This window comes from Heliconius melpomene, chromosome 17 (assembly GCF_056956725.1).
Source record: "Heliconius melpomene rosina isolate 202511_hmr_F chromosome 17, ASM5695672v1, whole genome shotgun sequence".
NCBI lineage: Eukaryota > Metazoa > Arthropoda > Insecta > Lepidoptera > Nymphalidae > Heliconius > Heliconius melpomene.
The window spans coordinates 14,430,971-14,448,123 of record NC_140405.1 but is presented as its reverse complement, the minus strand read 5'-3'; the positions used below and the strand labels follow the sequence as shown (position 1 = coordinate 14,448,123).

General features: G+C 34.4%; 1 protein-coding gene across 1 annotated transcript in view; it reads right to left on the bottom strand.

Moving 5' to 3' along the window:
* The window catches only part of LOC146530503 (A-type potassium channel modulatory protein KCNIP1), a 45,902-nt gene extending 30,500 nt beyond the window's left edge, over window positions 1–15,402 (bottom strand). Inside the window, exon 1 of the mRNA XM_085199879.1 lies at window positions 15,026–15,402. The gene's annotated coding sequence lies outside the window, so the exon portion shown is untranslated. The remainder of the gene's footprint in view (window positions 1–15,025) is intronic.
* Window positions 15,403–17,153: the final 1,751 nt, after the last annotated feature.

Here is a 17,153-nt window from a genome sequence, read left to right as displayed (position 1 = left end):
TGTACGTGCGGTAAATTTCACAATAAAGGCAATAAAAACGTTTTATACACTAAATCTCTTAACCGTTCTCGATTTTCTACAAAAAAAAGGGTGAAATTTACACAAAATGTGAATATTCATTAGTATTAATTATAGAACATGCTGTATAAATCAGTTGATAAGAAGACAAACTCCAAGGCTTTACTTATACACTTTTTATGGTAATCAAAATACGCTACAGTGGCACATTTCTTTTTTATAGCTTCACGTTCTATCACGCAAATAGCGGGGTACGCACTGGGAACCTAGTATCAAAACACTCCATTCCCGACGCACTGCCCAAATTGACGATTTTTTCTGCGATCCCGCATAATGAAAATAATTAATTTCTCCGCGCGTAAATCAAACAGATAACCGTCTAGTCTAACACTGGGACACTACGGCCTAAATATAAATATTAATACTTTACCTTCACCTGTATCTCACATACAGCAGGATAGGCAGAGGGAAAACTGAGTTCGTAGTGTTAAGAAACTCCGTTCTAATTAACTCATTTCCGTTTCCCACTTTCCACCGAACTTTCGAGTTGCGCTTTACCTCGTTACCAGAGCGAGGAAATGAAAATAATTTATATTTGAATCCCGCAAGTGGGAATCGAACCCACGACCGTCGCGTGCTCCTCCATCACGACGGCCTATAAATATGTACGTGGTGAGAAACGGCCGCTAAAACTGTTTAATCACCACACATTAGGCGCTAAGACTGAAACATACTGCCAGCTTGGCCAATTGAGGCCAGCCGTGGCGCAGGGGTACAAACGTGTGAAGCTAAAAAAGAGAGGGGAAGGTTCATTTAGAAAAATCATCTTTTAGCTCTGCTCTCTTACACTTAATTACCTGACTTTTACCCCCCTGACTGATTTGACTGTAGCACACTGTTTTCCTCATGGTCTGCCCTATTTTCGAAATATTACGTGTTGAGTGGCGGTGCTCAACCAAATTATTAATTTAACCTTTAGGCAATCGAACCAACAACAGTCACGCTTGCAGTCAAAAGCCGTCTTTCTGCGCCGAGATGGTCTCGAATACATTCTTAACAAAAATATTAAACAAATACAATTGAAATCTTTTTAATAAATAACAAAAAAAAAGACAATGAAACCAAAACAAAAATACAATGTTTAAATTTAAAAATAGCTGGCAAATATATAAAATAACATAGCTTCGTTCCTCGCGTGTGTAACCGGACTAAGGCATCAATCATGCATGTATTAGCTATCAGTGTTCCGTAACACTTCCGTCATGGCGGTGCCGTACAAAATATGTTGCGTGAAATTGAAATGAAAGAAAGGAGCTTCACGCTGCATCCCGCATATGCTATAAGCGGGGAGACAGAGGAAACCTAGTGTTAAGTATAGTGGGCTGTGCATAGGTACATACCACATATTTACGAAAATAATTTTAATACAATTCCACTGAGTGGGAATCGAACTCACAACCATTGTGATTACACTCAAACTCAAGTCTAAGTAAGCCTATAACAACATACCAAAGATATAATATGTCATACGGCCTTAAAACCCAGTCGCATCTCTTATCTCGTTCCACGAAGCTCAAAGAGAGTAATCTGCACACCCATCTCTTACACGACTTAAGTAAATGCCGCATAAACCAACCAATCTGCATTACGATTTAATGTAATAGAAAGTGTTTGATTAAACATTGAGGCAGAAGTTTAAAAATGTCTTAATATTTTTTTTAAAAAGATATTTTTTAAACCTATATTTTATTTAACAGGAGTCCAGATATTGCATAAAGAACTTCGTTATTTACAAATGCAAAAAAAAAAAGAAAATTAGAAAAAAAAACATAGTTTCTGCATTTTCACGGCGAAAACACTTCAGTAAAGTAGTTTTGACTTTTGAACTCGAGTGTTCTAGTTAAACGTTTTACCTGCCTTGAAGACGCACTTTGTAGCGGCGTTGAGTTCTGCCACTAAACATGGACAAGAAGTTTTGAAGGAAAGAATTATTCGCTAAAGTATCATTTTTGTGGTATGCACCTTAAATATTTATTTCATACTTTTTTAAGTATTTGTTAGTTATAGCGGTAACAAAACTATTACAGCATATTCATGAGAAGCAGCTTGGTGACAGACAGACACTACTTATTACTTTATCCTTCTGCCTACTCTGCTGTGTTTGGAACATGAAGTGAAGCTAAAAAAGAGCGGCTTGATAACCGCCACTTGACATACAAGTGTCAAGAACTATTAACCCTTAGTTTATCAGAGGTTCCAATTTATTAAATTATTATTAGCATTTATAATTTTAAAGTAGTGAAGACCTCGAGAAAAATAATAACTTATAATTCATTATGGAGAACAAAATCAAAGAACGTTAGTACTCGCGACACCAGTTTCTACTAGTTTATTAAAAAATGGCCAAGAGCGAGTTGGACTTGCCCACTCAGTTTTCCGTACTAATTTCATATTTGTTGGTCAAAGAGACAAGAAATTGTAAATGTTTTTTTATACACTTATTTAACATGAAATTTATTGCAAAAATAACCTATTTCCATTTTGTAAATTCGGACAAACAGACGGACCGAATCCTAAACTTCCTCAAGCAAGTATTGAACCAACTACCAGCGGGTTTACATACTACTACATATAACTTGATTACATCCGAATGACGTCTTTTCCTATAGAATTTTAACTCATGATTACATTTTGAAAGCCAGCTGCTGCCATTAAAATCGACGCGCTGGTGCTGGCCGACAGAGAGGCATACAAGCAGACTTGTAAATGGTTGTTAATTGGTGATATCGCTCTCCGATACAAGTCGAGGGGCCATTTTTGTTCCGAGTGAGATTGCCTACTTGGCAGAGCGCCAGACAAGGCTGGCTCTCCAACGTAACGCTGTAAACATGTAGATTATATTGATATTTCTTAATAACGTTGATAAGTTTTTGACATAATTACTGAAAGTATACTAACTATGCACCACGGCGGCATTAATTAGTTTCTTACAACTGCAAACAGCATCCAGAACCTATTCATTAACAACGTCAATTCTTACGACTAAATTCGATAAATGAAGTTTATTCGTAGAAAAAAAAATGTGGCAAAGTATTAAAGCCACCCTCGAAACTCCCATCCAATCACTGACGACGCCGTGTAACGAGAGGAGCTACGAGAACTTTGTCGGCCTTAAAGGTGGAGATAGAAACTTCTTTTCGCTTCCGCAACTAGCCTGAGTCCGGTTTCAACCGCGAGCGGAGCAGGCCATTAAGGACTACGTTGAACTCGTAAGAGCATATTTGTATATCCAACAATAAACATCTGGCGGAACTCAATTATAGGCAACGGGGGGAGCGCTATATCATAGTCAAGACGAGTCGAGAACCAACCTATCCTAATACGCCGAAACAAAGTTTAATGCTAACACCTCATTACGTGAAACTAGCTCTTATTTTGTGGGTCGTAAGATTCGAATCAGTTGAATTGTATTACAAAATCGAAGACTACAGTAATTAGAAAAAATAGTCTTCGATGTCGATCTATGTTTAAAATTGGAGTTAATACAGCTAACAGTGAAAAATGCTTTGAAGTAAAAACTTTATATACAACTAGTTTATACCTGCAGTATCATTCCCATGGTCAAATGGAAATAACTGAACTTTGTGACTAAATGGGAAAAGGAGTGTCCTAATACTAGGTTCCCAGGTTATGCCTATCTTGCTATGTGCGGGATTTAGCGTGAAGCTGATAGTGGCACTTACAGATATCAACACTTTTTGACCGATTTATTTGTTTAAAGAGGAGTAAGCTCTACGTTCGATTGAACCAAAGTTCCCAATATAAACGATGTAGGCAAGCCGAGGTCCGTGTTTCGAAGGACCCTGTGATCCTTTTGATTGGTAATTTCAATGGTAGCCACACGAAGAACCCCTTCTAGTTCGGCCACTCCGAGTCCAGTGACGCTACAGAGCTCACTACGGCTAACAAACTCATTGTAACAATGACGGAGATGCCAAAAGAATTACGAAGAAGTCGTCGGAAGATTTTCTTTTTTGAAAAAATAAGTCCGTTAAAAAGTTTAATGGTATGATATTTGAGCACCTAGAATGTGTCACTTGTGACATAACTTTAATTTATTTCTTTTCTCTGAGGAATAAATATAAATAAAATATGAAATATTTTTACTTACGTTTTCTAAATACACCTTCACAATTACAAACTTTTATGTATGAAATTCTAAAGCTAGCTCAATAAAAGTGAAAAAGAACCAGCAATGAATATCTGAGTGCAATTTTCTGGTTCTTAACCACTTCGAATAACTAAAATGTAAAGAAGCTGGTTTAAGTTTCGTATAAAAACATTTTGTAAAATTACATTTAATATTTTATAACTCGTTCGTGAAAACATGTCTTCTAAAGATTCATTTCTACGATTAAGATTCATTTCTACGTCGAATAAATTGCGGTGTTGACTTCCGTTACTGAATTAGCGAATGTCTCGAATTCGAGCGGAATGTGAAGAACGGAGTGTCCTCACACATTTACTCCTGGGGGTCAAATTAAAAATTAAATTAAATATCAATTAAAATAAAAATTATCAGTTAAATTAAAAACATATGAGCTCGCTAGCGTATATCGAATTTTTGAAACTCCTTAAGTAGTTAGTAACTAACATTGTTTGTGAAATATAATTATGTACCTACATAAGTTTTAGAAAGTAACCAATTCCGTGGAAGTTTATTTAATATTTAAAATAATTTTGTAAAATGTACAGTAGTTTCTGATATTAACGCTTATCTCAGAAATTACTGGTTGCACTTGAAAAAAGAAACTATATTGGATAGTCCATTAATTGAGGAGAACCAACCAACCAGCCTAGGATATTACATGAATACAGCATGTTATGATGACCAATAGCCAATAGGAGCCGGACAGTGAAAAACGTAACAATAATCATGATCCACTCCACAAGAAAAGTTAGTATGATATATAATTACAGCAATATCTCTAATAGAAAGGAAAGAACAAATATTTTACTTGAAACTTCTCCACAAGCTAAAAAAAACAAAATAAAAAATATATATATTCAACCAGCAGTGCTAGGTGTGATATAACTTTTAAAATAACATATACAAAAATTTTAAGACAGAAAAATAATTTCAGCTTTTTCAGTACTTTAGTCATACACCTGTATAAAGCTAAAAAGTAAAGGCCTTATTTCTAGCATTTTTCTGCTTACTTTGACGCGGTGAGAGATGACCAGACGACGCGAAAAATGATATTTAAATAAAAACTGAATCGAAGTCGCGCAAGAAGGGCTCCGTACCATTATCTAACGGCAAAAAAATCTGCTGACTGGGGGGGGGGGCCCTTATACATTTATTTTATTTTGTTTTTTTTTTAGTATTTATTGTTATAGCGGGCACAGAAATATATCATCTATGGACATGTTAACAGCTTAACGGTTCATGAGATACAGACTGGTGACAGCCGGACGGACAGACAGCGAAGTCAATGGAAATGATATGGTTTTTTTTTTTTGAAATATGACGTGGCCAAGGCACACATACAAGGGACATTGCATTTACAGTGTAACGTAAGTGTCTCAGAGACATAAGCGTGCGACTGTGGGGTGGATAGAGAGGCACGCCGCGGCGTAGAGTTCCGCCACTCAACGGGTGCTATGTGCGGGATACAGCGTGAAGCTAAAAATAATCGACCACAGAACACTATGTCCAAATATAAAAACACCACGCCATTTTTAAGCAACATGTTACATAAAGGTGCGAAGTTGACTCTCCGAACGATTGCAGCCGACTCGAGTGTCCTCACGTATTGTTCACTGAGAGCAAGTTACACTCGAGATCTCACATCGTCTGGTCTCGCCTGCTCTTTTGATAACACTCTTTTTGGGAATAAAAGGGGTCTGACCGTAAACGCAATCTGGTTCTGGGTTCAATTTCTATTCAGGGGAATTAATTAAATTAACATTTTTATTTCCTCGCTGTAGGAACTAAGTAAAAGGTGGTGCGTGAGTGGTGCGTGGCGTGCACAAGGTACCCTCTGCCTCACCTGCCTTATGCGAAATCAGCGCGAAGCTATTTACGCGCGCAGCTTCGCTTGCGTATTTAAGGGTGAATTCTAATAACCCATGAAACATATGTTCAATGAAATATTTTTAAGAGTCTAAATTTCAAATTTTATAAAAATTGGTGACGATTTAAAAAAAACCTATACAAACTTTCAACCCCTTATTTGCACCCTTAGGGGGAGAATTTTAGAAAACGATGAAACACGTGTTCAATTAAATACTTTTAAAAATCTAAATTTCAAATTTTATAAAAATCGGTGTCGATTTAATTTTTTTTCCATACAAACTTTGAACCTCTATTTCACCCCTTTAGGGTTAAAATTTTTCAAAATCTCTTCTTAGTGGATGTCCAGATTACGAAAGTAAACTTTTGTGCAAATTTAACGTTTCTACGCACAGCGGTTACGGCTGTGCGTGCGTCTTACCTCAGTCAGTGAGGACAAGTCCTTTTATATATATATACAGACTAGCGGCCCGCTCGCGGTTTCACCCGCGTGTGTTATTATTAATTTCGTCTGTCTTCATGACTACGTCCTAGTGACGTTTATGCAAAATTTGAGACTCCTAGCATTTGTAGTTCGGTTACGGTTAAAGATATTTATTTCCATTAAAAATACATAGGCCACTTACATGGAAAACTCGAAATGGTCGAAACTTTGTAGTAACGAAGTTTCATACAAAGTTTCGACCCCAAAAACAACCCCTTAGAAAACGAATATTGCAAATTCCCGTCTTAGCGAGCACCTACGTCCTATCAGTAACTCCTATGCAAAATTTGAGATTCCTAGCACTTGTAGTTTCCGAGATTTCGTGATGAGTGAGTGACCTTTCGATTTTATATATATATATATTGGCAAGAGTAGACAGATGGAACTTAGTGTTAAGACACTCCGTTCCTCACTTTCCGCCCAGCACTAGCAGCAGCTGCTTTTTTAATAAATATAACTCAAACAAAATACCTTGCTCAAAGTTCAACCACTCATCTTAAGCTAATGTAGGTCACTGAATGTTTAATTTCCCACATGACCTGGATTCTAAACCTAAGCCAGGAAATAATGGCTACCTTCCAAATAATATAACCTATTAGCAACCTATCGTTGTCCAAATAGCGTATATTGTCACGTCCTGGTTTCGTCTGGGATTTAATACGGTATTCTTTTACATTTTTAGGTGACTTTACAATTTAATTTCATATATGACTAGCGGACGCGCGCAGCTTTGCCTGCTTATTTACACCCTTAGATAGTGAAGTCCAATATACGGTTTATTGCGAAATAGGTGTTAAATGAAATACTTTTAAATATTAATTTTATTTTATAAAAATGGGTGGCGATTTAATGATTTTTCCACACAAACTTTCAACCCCTATTTCACCCCTTTGTTGTTTCACCCCCTGTCCAAATTTCACGTTTCTATGCACAGCGGTTACGGCTGTGCGTAAGACGCGCGCACAGCGCGCAGTCAGTGAGGACATGTCCTTTTATATTTATACTAGCGGACGCGCGCAGTTTCGCTTGCTTATTGGGGTGAATTCTAATAAACCATGAAACATGTGTTCAATGAAATATTTTTAAGAGTCTAAATTTGAAATTTTATAAAAATCGGTAGCGATTTAAGGATTTTTCTATACCAACTTTCAACCCCTTATTTGCAGCCTTAGGGAGAGAATTCTAGAAAACTATGAAACTCGTATTCAATTAAATACTTTTAAAAATCTAAATTTCAAATTTTATAAAAATTGGTGCCGATTTATTTTTTTTTTTCCATACAAACTTTGAATCCCTATTTCACCCCTTTAGGGTTAAAATTTTTCAAAATCCCTTCTTAGTGGATGTCCAGATTACAAAAGTAAACATCTATCCAAATTTCACGTTTCTACGCACAGCGGTTACGGCTGTGAGTGCGTCTTACCTCAGTCAGTGAGGACAAGTCCTTTTATATATATATAGATTATACTCGTATAATTAGACTAGCGGCCCGGACGCGGGTTCGATTCGACGACGGAATTATTATATAACTAGTCATCTGATAAGACATTCAAAATAATTCATATTATGACTGTGATGATAAGATAGCGGCAGCTGCAGTCCATTAGATTGTTTTATTATTAAAAGATACATCTTTTTTATTAGATCGACAAAAACGTTACCTAAATGAGACAATATAAAAGTGAAAATAATTCAAGGGAATCGACCATACGACCGACACTTTTACAATTCAAACCCTGTTACCGCTACACCACGATGGCCTCAATTAAATAATTTTGAATTCAATTTATTTATTTAAAACTTTATTTTAACTGCAACAACTGCCATACAGACAAAATAACAAAAACAAGCATGCAAATAAACTTACAAATAATACTTATAATACTTTATACATATTAAATGAGCATAAACTAAACAAGGAGTACCTACAGCAGCGTGCCGTAAAATGATTATGACGATATGAGCAATAATACTCATTAATACCAACGCAATCCTAGGAAAAGACGCGCCCTCGGACGAAACTGCTTAACAACAAAAAATAAATCTACATATATAAAATATAACATGTAAAAAGAATGTAATGTATATGTAAAAATGAAATATAAAAATGAATACCAAATAACAACATTGGTCGTATTCAAAACATATATTTAAATATACATTTTTTTTCACTGAAATAAGCAAAAAGGGAGTCAAATTTTCTACACAGTGGGGTTGAGAGACCTATTTTCTCTCATGTATTTCATAGACTTGATGTCTAGAAGACTCGACCTGCTTTGAAAGCATGATTTAGCGTATTATCGCTACCACCTGGGTTACCCGCAACCGCGAAGCCCTCCCATACAACGCGGACAAATGCGGATGGCGGGGGTTAGGACAGCCTGCACCGCCATTACTGTTTTACTGTGTAGAAACGGACTCCCTGCTCACTTTGGTCGGTTAGCTGTGTATATATAGTGATCGAGGTAAAAAACTTTAATAGCGCGATTCAGGATTGACGTTTGAATTTTAACGGCTTCGTTGCGAGCGATGGATGACAGTTTTGTTTTTTGTTTTTTTTTTATTATATAGGTTTTATATAATATTTGTATTATTGTGTGTAGAATTTTAGATAAATAATATTTAATTATTTTTATTGTAATTAATGTCTCAAACAAATATAAACAATTATATTATTATAAAATGAAAATTTAGGGTCGAGTTTCCGAACGTCAATTGTAAAGAATTGACAGATTTGCTTACTATAATAGCGATATCGTACCTACATTTTAAATTTAAAAAAAACCAGAAACTAGTAAGAGGTAAATATTGTTCATTTAAATATTAGAGATTACATGATTATATTGAGTAATTAATAAAAATTGTAAAGGTTGTTTGTTTTTTTTGTTTTTTATTTGTGTTATTCTATTATTATATTATATTATTTATATGTTAAATATTAGTGTAAATATATTCTAAAAAAGTAAAAATATTTATAAACTTATACTAATTATTTCAATAATATTTCATTTTCTTTAATTTAATTATACTGCTAATTAATCGTTATTTATTTATTATGTCCTCGTAGTATATCAATTTATTTAAGTAAATTATTATAATTACTTATTTTTTTATTTAGAAACAACAGTCGTCGCCGTCGCCGTCGTGGCGCAGTGGTACATGTGATCCCCACTTAGGAATATGAATTGTTATTTATTTATATTTTTGTTTCTTTGCTCTGGTAAAAAGGTAAAATGTGACGTTTAGTTCTGCCACTCAACACGCAATGCCTCGAAAATTTGGCGGAGAGTGAGGTTACGTATCCTGCTTACTGCTTACTGCCTGAAGCTATAAAAAGTTTTGATTTATTTTAGTACACAGAACCCACAATCACATTCGTAAACAATGTATGTTTACGCTACAATAGTCCCTAATATATAGGATTATTTGTTTTTATATAATAAACTTATTAGATTACCTCCATTGAATTAAATCATAATCATACTAAGCTATAGGTACCATCAACTAAGCTAATACGAGTACATATGTTACTAGTCGTCGGTGTTTTACGTAACAGCAAACGCCGCAAATTGGCACAACTTACACGAGTAAAACCACAGAACTAAGGCCTAGTCTATAAAAAATGTTAATATGAGCTTTATGATTCCACACGCTAAACGTTTTTAAAGTAACTCGCTATTTAATTATAAATATTTTATATATTAAGTTTAAACTAATTAAAAACCGCACTGGAGGGTCTCTGGAGGCGGGCGCTTGAATCAACATTGATATTAATTTTTTCGCGTAAAATAACATTTTTTAAAAATGATAGCACATTCATACTAGTTTTACTTTTTTAACTTCACGCTGTATCCCGCACATAGCAGGATAGGCAGACACTTTCGTTCCGTACTTTCAAAAGAATTCTTGAGATATTGTGTGTTTAGTGGCGTACCAGAGGGAGGAAATGAAAATATTAAATATCTTAGTCTCCCAAACGGGATTCGCACCCACAACCATCGAGTTGACAACCGCACATTTGTGCCTCTGTGAAACGACGGCCAGATGCAAAATTTAGTACTTTTTATTTATTTCTCTTTTTTACCTTAACGAACGTATCCCGCATATAGCACACACGCAGAGGGAACCTAGTATGAAGACGCGTCGTCCCTCATTTTTCGTGACATTGCGTAGTGGAACTCAACGTTGTACTTTGAAATGAAAAAAGTAGATTCCCTAAAGTGGGAAGCGAATCAAGAGCCTTCAATGCTGTTATCAAATAAATGACGGTTTATCAATGGCATGTCCAATAAAATCATGTTTTTGTTATTAACAATTTATTTAAAAAAAACTTGTAAGAAATTTCGCTCTAGTAGACCAAACACGGCGTTCAGTTCCGCCACACAACACGCAATGTCTCGGATTCACGCGCAAAATTGAGAATTAAGTGTCTTGACATTAAGTTCCCTCAGCATACCTTCCTGTGTGAGAATAAAAACAAACAAAAAATTAAAAGGAACTAATATCGATGACTAAAATATAGAAATGAAAAAAATATATAAGTACCTATATGTTAAAAGACATGACAACAAACTAACATTTCCATACAAAATATTTGGCTACAAACAAATGTGTTTAAAATAATACAAACTTAAGGTTGTCCAATACGTATAGAAATATAAAAAAAAAAAAACATTTTTTATTTTATTTATCTCATAAAAAGTTTTTTATAATTTACTTAACAGTGTAAATATAGCGTACTAGCGGTCCCTTCGCGGCTTTGCCCGCGTACCACGGCTATTTATTACCACGGCGGTTTATTATCCGGCATTTGCCAATAGATTAATTATATAATTTATACATTCAATAATTTTACATAATTCTGAGCAGTTGAGACGAGCGCTTTCAACCAAACAAACTCTAAAGAATAACGCCAAATTTTATAATATTAGTCTAGATTTTGTACGTTACGGCTTATGTATAGTAAATTTGATGTCATACGTTACTTCTTGGTTATTTTAACAATAGAAAACGCGAGCGAAGCCGCGACTAACAGCTAGTCTAGACATAATCTTATTAGACGTTACCTTTGAAACACCTTATATTATTCGAATGATTGGATTAAGAGAATGCTTACAACTTTGAAGAGGTTTATTTGCTTGCCATTGTACTGATTTTATGAAAATCGAAATCTATCTTTATTTTCGTGCCCCTGCGCCACGACAGGCCTCACGTATATGCAATGTATTACAACTATATATTACACTATACAATAAGGTGACCTTCTAGTATCAAAGACTAACAATAATTTACAATATGTATAAAGTAAAATTAAATTGCACAATAATCATCAAACTTTACAAAAAAAAAAATAATCAAAACCCATCCATAGTAAGCGACATAATTAGATTCATGGGCCCCTATTAAAGAAATAATTAAATTATATTTAAATCATTTCCATTTACCCGCACTAACAGGCATAGCGGAATGGAACTAAATTCCACTCAACCCACAATAACACTATATTCCGTGGGGAACGGAGTGTCTTAACACTAGGTTCCCTCTGCCTACCATGCTATATGTGGGATATTTCGTGAAGCTGATTGTTTTGTATATTAGTTTATTTTTAAAATATTATAATACATTTGATCGCCAACCTTAAGTATACCAGACGTATCACGTTCGCGCCACACATTTGACAAAAATAAACCATTTCCGTATCGCTGGGAATTTAATAGAATAATAACATTGATACGACTTCTTATATAAATTATGAAATAAATAAATTACAATTTATAGTTTTTTCTTATTTTTTCCCGACTGCTAAGGATGGGTTATGTTTTTCGCGCGTGTCTTGTGTGTATGTATGTATGTAATATTCTTTATTACCTCATATCTCCAGAACCGTTGAACGGATTTACATAATTGGGGTATCGTTGGATTTGTTTTAGCAGCCCAAATGTTCTTAGATGGATGAGGTTAAAAAAATATGATGGCGAAATTTCGAAAAATGATTTCGAATACCACAATATGGATATCAAATTCAAGAGCTCAACGTGAGGATTTCAAAAAGGTATATCATGATTATTATTACCATAATGAGTCCTAACAAAAAAGTTAAAAATAAAAAGTATTTAAAAAAATAAAACCTCCGGCTGCACAAAACTAAAAGGAAAACAAAATAAACCCCAATACTTTATTAGATTTAACAGTCGGGACCCACAAGTAATTCTTTAATCAATAAAATGTTTACCAGGAGCGCGGCATGATTTAAAGAAACACAAATTATGACTGTAACTCGACTGGTAAAATACTGGTGGAATAGATTTTCTCAAATAAGTATGTTCCGTGTACAGACATCGATCCGTTACAATTTTATTATATGTATAGAGTGATTATAGAATAGATGTACTGACATCTTGGCGTAGAATTAGGTCACAAGTAACGAACACGTCACAGGTAGTACCTAATATAAATATTTGTTTTATTTATAAACCAGACTAGATAAATCAAAACGCGACATTCGGCTTCACCAGTACGATTCCCAATTGACATTGTGGGGATTATGACCCACTATTTATACATTATTGCTAATAAAATAAATATTCTTTTTTTTTATGAACTCGATTTTGGGCAAAGAGCAGATAACGGAGTGTTTTAACTTTTTTTTATTAATTGTGCGAAATACTCGTATATTTCGAATACAATCGTAGTGCAGGGGCACAAGATTGTGACTGTACGCAAAAGGTTGTGGGTTCGATTCCCAAGGACGAGGAAATTAAATATTTACTATTTCCATTACCTCGCTCTGGTAAAGAGGCAAAGGGCGGCGTAGTTCCTCCGTAGCTAACTCTTTACATGATTACATAACAGACGAACACTTAGTCGTTCTAAGATAAGCTGTAGATCTAAAGTTTAATTCTAAAATATGCCATAAATACCTAACGTAAATTCGACGACATGAAAACTCATTTTGCTTATTAAACTTTTCTTATTAATTAAATGATTTGGAGATCAACAATAATTATGACTAGCGAAAGTCGCCACTCATCATATGCCTTGTTATATTATAGACAAATTATGCAAAAAGGTATAAATAATAGTGACAACGAAGTAGCCTGTAGTTTATTGTGATGTATAAGCTATATTACTGTAAAGTTTCATTTAAATCTGCTCAGTGGATTTTGCGCGAAAGCGGAACAAACACCTATCCTCCCATCCTTACAACTTTCACATTTATAATATCAGTAGGACCGCAACAAAATCGTTTAAACTATTTGTGTTAGCGGACGAGACATTGTATGAGACTGGGGGCTGGAAATTATTGCTTTTATGTATTTTGGCGTCGTAACAATATTACGCTAGGCTACTTTGTAATTAATATTCAAGAAGTTGAACAACTAAGCACAAGCGTGCAACTGTAAACGCTACCGGTTGAGGGTTCGATTCCCACTCGAGATAATGAAATATTTATTATTTTAATTTTCTCGCTCTGGTAACGAGACAAAGCGCTGCTTAAGTTCCGCCACTCAACCCGCAATGCCTCCAGAAATGGGCGGAAAGAGGGGAGCGTATCTTAACGGAGTGTCTCAACACTATGTTCCCAGGTTAACTCTGCCTATCCTGCTATGTGCCGGCTTGAAGTTAAAAAAATATATAATACTAGTGTTCCGTCTGAACTTTCGTAAAACGCTGAAATCTGGCATGTATGCTCGGGTAGTGTAGGGGATCACTAAGAGGAGATTTCTCGAAATTCTTACAGGAACGAAGAAAAATTGTAATTGACCTTTTATGGTCTACGCAAACGGAGTTTGGAACTCAAGATACTATTTTAATAAACTTCTTATAAAACGAACGAAGAACTTCTTATAAAATAATATGTACAAGTCTTCTTTTTTCAGTGAAAACAATATTAAAAACTGTTGTGTAGATTGTAATTGCTACACATACTTATTTCGTAGATAGGACATTGGTTTATACTACGTAAAATTCATATTTCTTAAATTCAATATTTTTGTTTAATAAAAAATATTTACTAGAAATACATATTACTAAACATTTAATTTATTTTAAATATTTAGTAATATGTATTTCTACTACTACTAAAATTAAATATTTTTTTTAATTAAAATAAATGAATTAATAGCGGATAAATAGTTTATACGACAGCACAGATAATATTATAGAATATTAATTAGGTATGTGTAAACATTGACTTTACTCGGGACCTTTACATTGACATCGTTCACTTCACAGCTTTATTTATTTCTATTTCTAATTAATAACTATAGATTATATTAGTTTAATATCGTGTTTTAATTGATCCCAAATACTGAATATTAATAAATTAAGTTGTTAATGAAACGATAAATAAACAATGCATAAAAAATAGAAAATACATACATAATAAACCAATTAAGGATTAAAAGCATGAAGCCTTATCGTTAAAAAAAATTATGAATACTTACATTGTAGTATATTATCTATATAATAGATATCACACAACCTTTCACTGACACTATTATTTTAATAAAAAATAATATTTTATAATTTTCTAATAAAATTTTAATTAAAACGTAACAATTTCTATCATCCTATCCTTTCAAGCGGCCGTCTCCCTCTGATCCTTCACTGGTCCGGGGCATGAAAATCAGAAATCTCACTTTCCATTGCATTTATAACATTATTTAGGTAAGATATAACATATTTTATTCATTCACCATTTAATCTATTCTATGTTTAGGTTTTCGCGTGATTTTTAGTGTAATGGTGGGTTACAATAATCGATATTAAAGCACGCGTTTGCCTCGGCCCGGGCTCGGGCGGTAACTGAAACTGAAGCTGAAATATTAAGTGCTGCCCTCTAAGATATATTGATGCGCGACAGATTGGTATGCAACTGAATCGTTTTGCAATCGTTAATTAATTTTTTTATTAATAAAATGATAAAAATATCCATTTCATTATGAAAATCATATTTAATTTCAGTTAGCTTATTAGTAATTTGGTGTCAATTGTACTATAGAGTACCTAATAATATTATTATTGTTTAATTTAAAGCGTAGTGTTTTTATAATCTGTATCGACTATCATTAAATTTTAATTTAATTTATTGAAATAACGTAGTGTGTTTTGTGTATGCCATAATTTTGAACGCTAAGTCCTGAATATAGGAAATTGAGATTGCTTCTTCGCATTACTAACATATTTAATATTAACTTTTAAATAACACCGTCTTATTAATAAGAGACCACCGTAGCGCAGCAGCACAGTAAATGACCGTAAACAACACAGAGTTCGATATCCACTCAGAGGAATATTTTTTTCATTCTCCTGGTCCCCAGGTGAAAAAGCGACCGACTCATCTGCTTTATGCGAGCTACATCGTGAAGCTAAAAAATAAACTACTTAAATGTGAAATAATCATAATTTCACTTCATCCAATATAATAGGTATTAAAACGGTATTAAACAAACTCAAAACATTTTTCACTATGACACCCGTTACATTTTTATCTTCAACAGCTTCAAGCTTTTCCGCAAAGTAGTCGACAATTTTTGAGACATTGCGTGTTGAGTGGCGGAACTCAACGCCGAGGACATGAAAATAATTAATTTCGCCGAACATGAGTTTAGGAATAAGGGGGGCCGTATGGTCCGAGCCCAGCCCTAGAATAGGCTGGTGCCTAATGGGCATCGACAATGTGCCCCAAAAACAAAAAAAAACAACATTTACTCGGACATATCTGTTCAAAATTAGAGTCCAAATGAAATCAAATTAAAATCGATACTTATTTAAAACTAAAAATAGTTCGATGCTGTTTCCCACACCCACGTACGGCCACGGTAACAGTGGACGACTCCGTTCTGTCTGGTTACCCCACTGGTGAAGCCATCACAGGTCTTCTATGATTTGACATTTGAAGTTGGTACCTAAGCGTTTTAGTTTCGTTTAGTAATGTCAAGGCAATTTACAAAGGCGAGATTACCTTTTGTTTTACTATTTTAACCAACTACAAAGGTCATCATTTGATTTGTAGGTAAGTATGTACCTATACAATATTGTAGTTTCTCTTAAGTTTTATTTCATCTATATTTAGCTGACCAATTACCATCGTGCCTTCGTGCGAAATAAATTGTGCTCGATTGGCAAGTCTGAAAGCAATAAACCAAAGAATATAAAATAATATCTGAGTAAAATGGCCTATTTAGGCTTTAAGGTGCTAAATTTCGTAAATATATGTATTGGCGAGACTACTGGACTAAGGCCAGTATTTATAAATCGCCACTCGAGATCGATCTTGAGACGCTTTCTTCATTCATAAATTATTAAAATGGTATCTCGAGATCGCTCTCAGAGTTGAGAGCAGTTTATAAATACAGGCTTTAGAAATAGAAAATGTGACATTGGCGAAGTGATTACTGCCCAACTGGCACGCTCGTAAAGCCATAAGCTAAGTAGGTACAGAACAAATTGTGAAATTCGGCATTATAGGGAATAGAGGATAACACTAAGAGAGCATTTATGGAAATCTTACGGGAACGAGAATAAAGGGTGTTTCCATTTTACGTTTTAAAGTCCATTTGTAATTTAAAG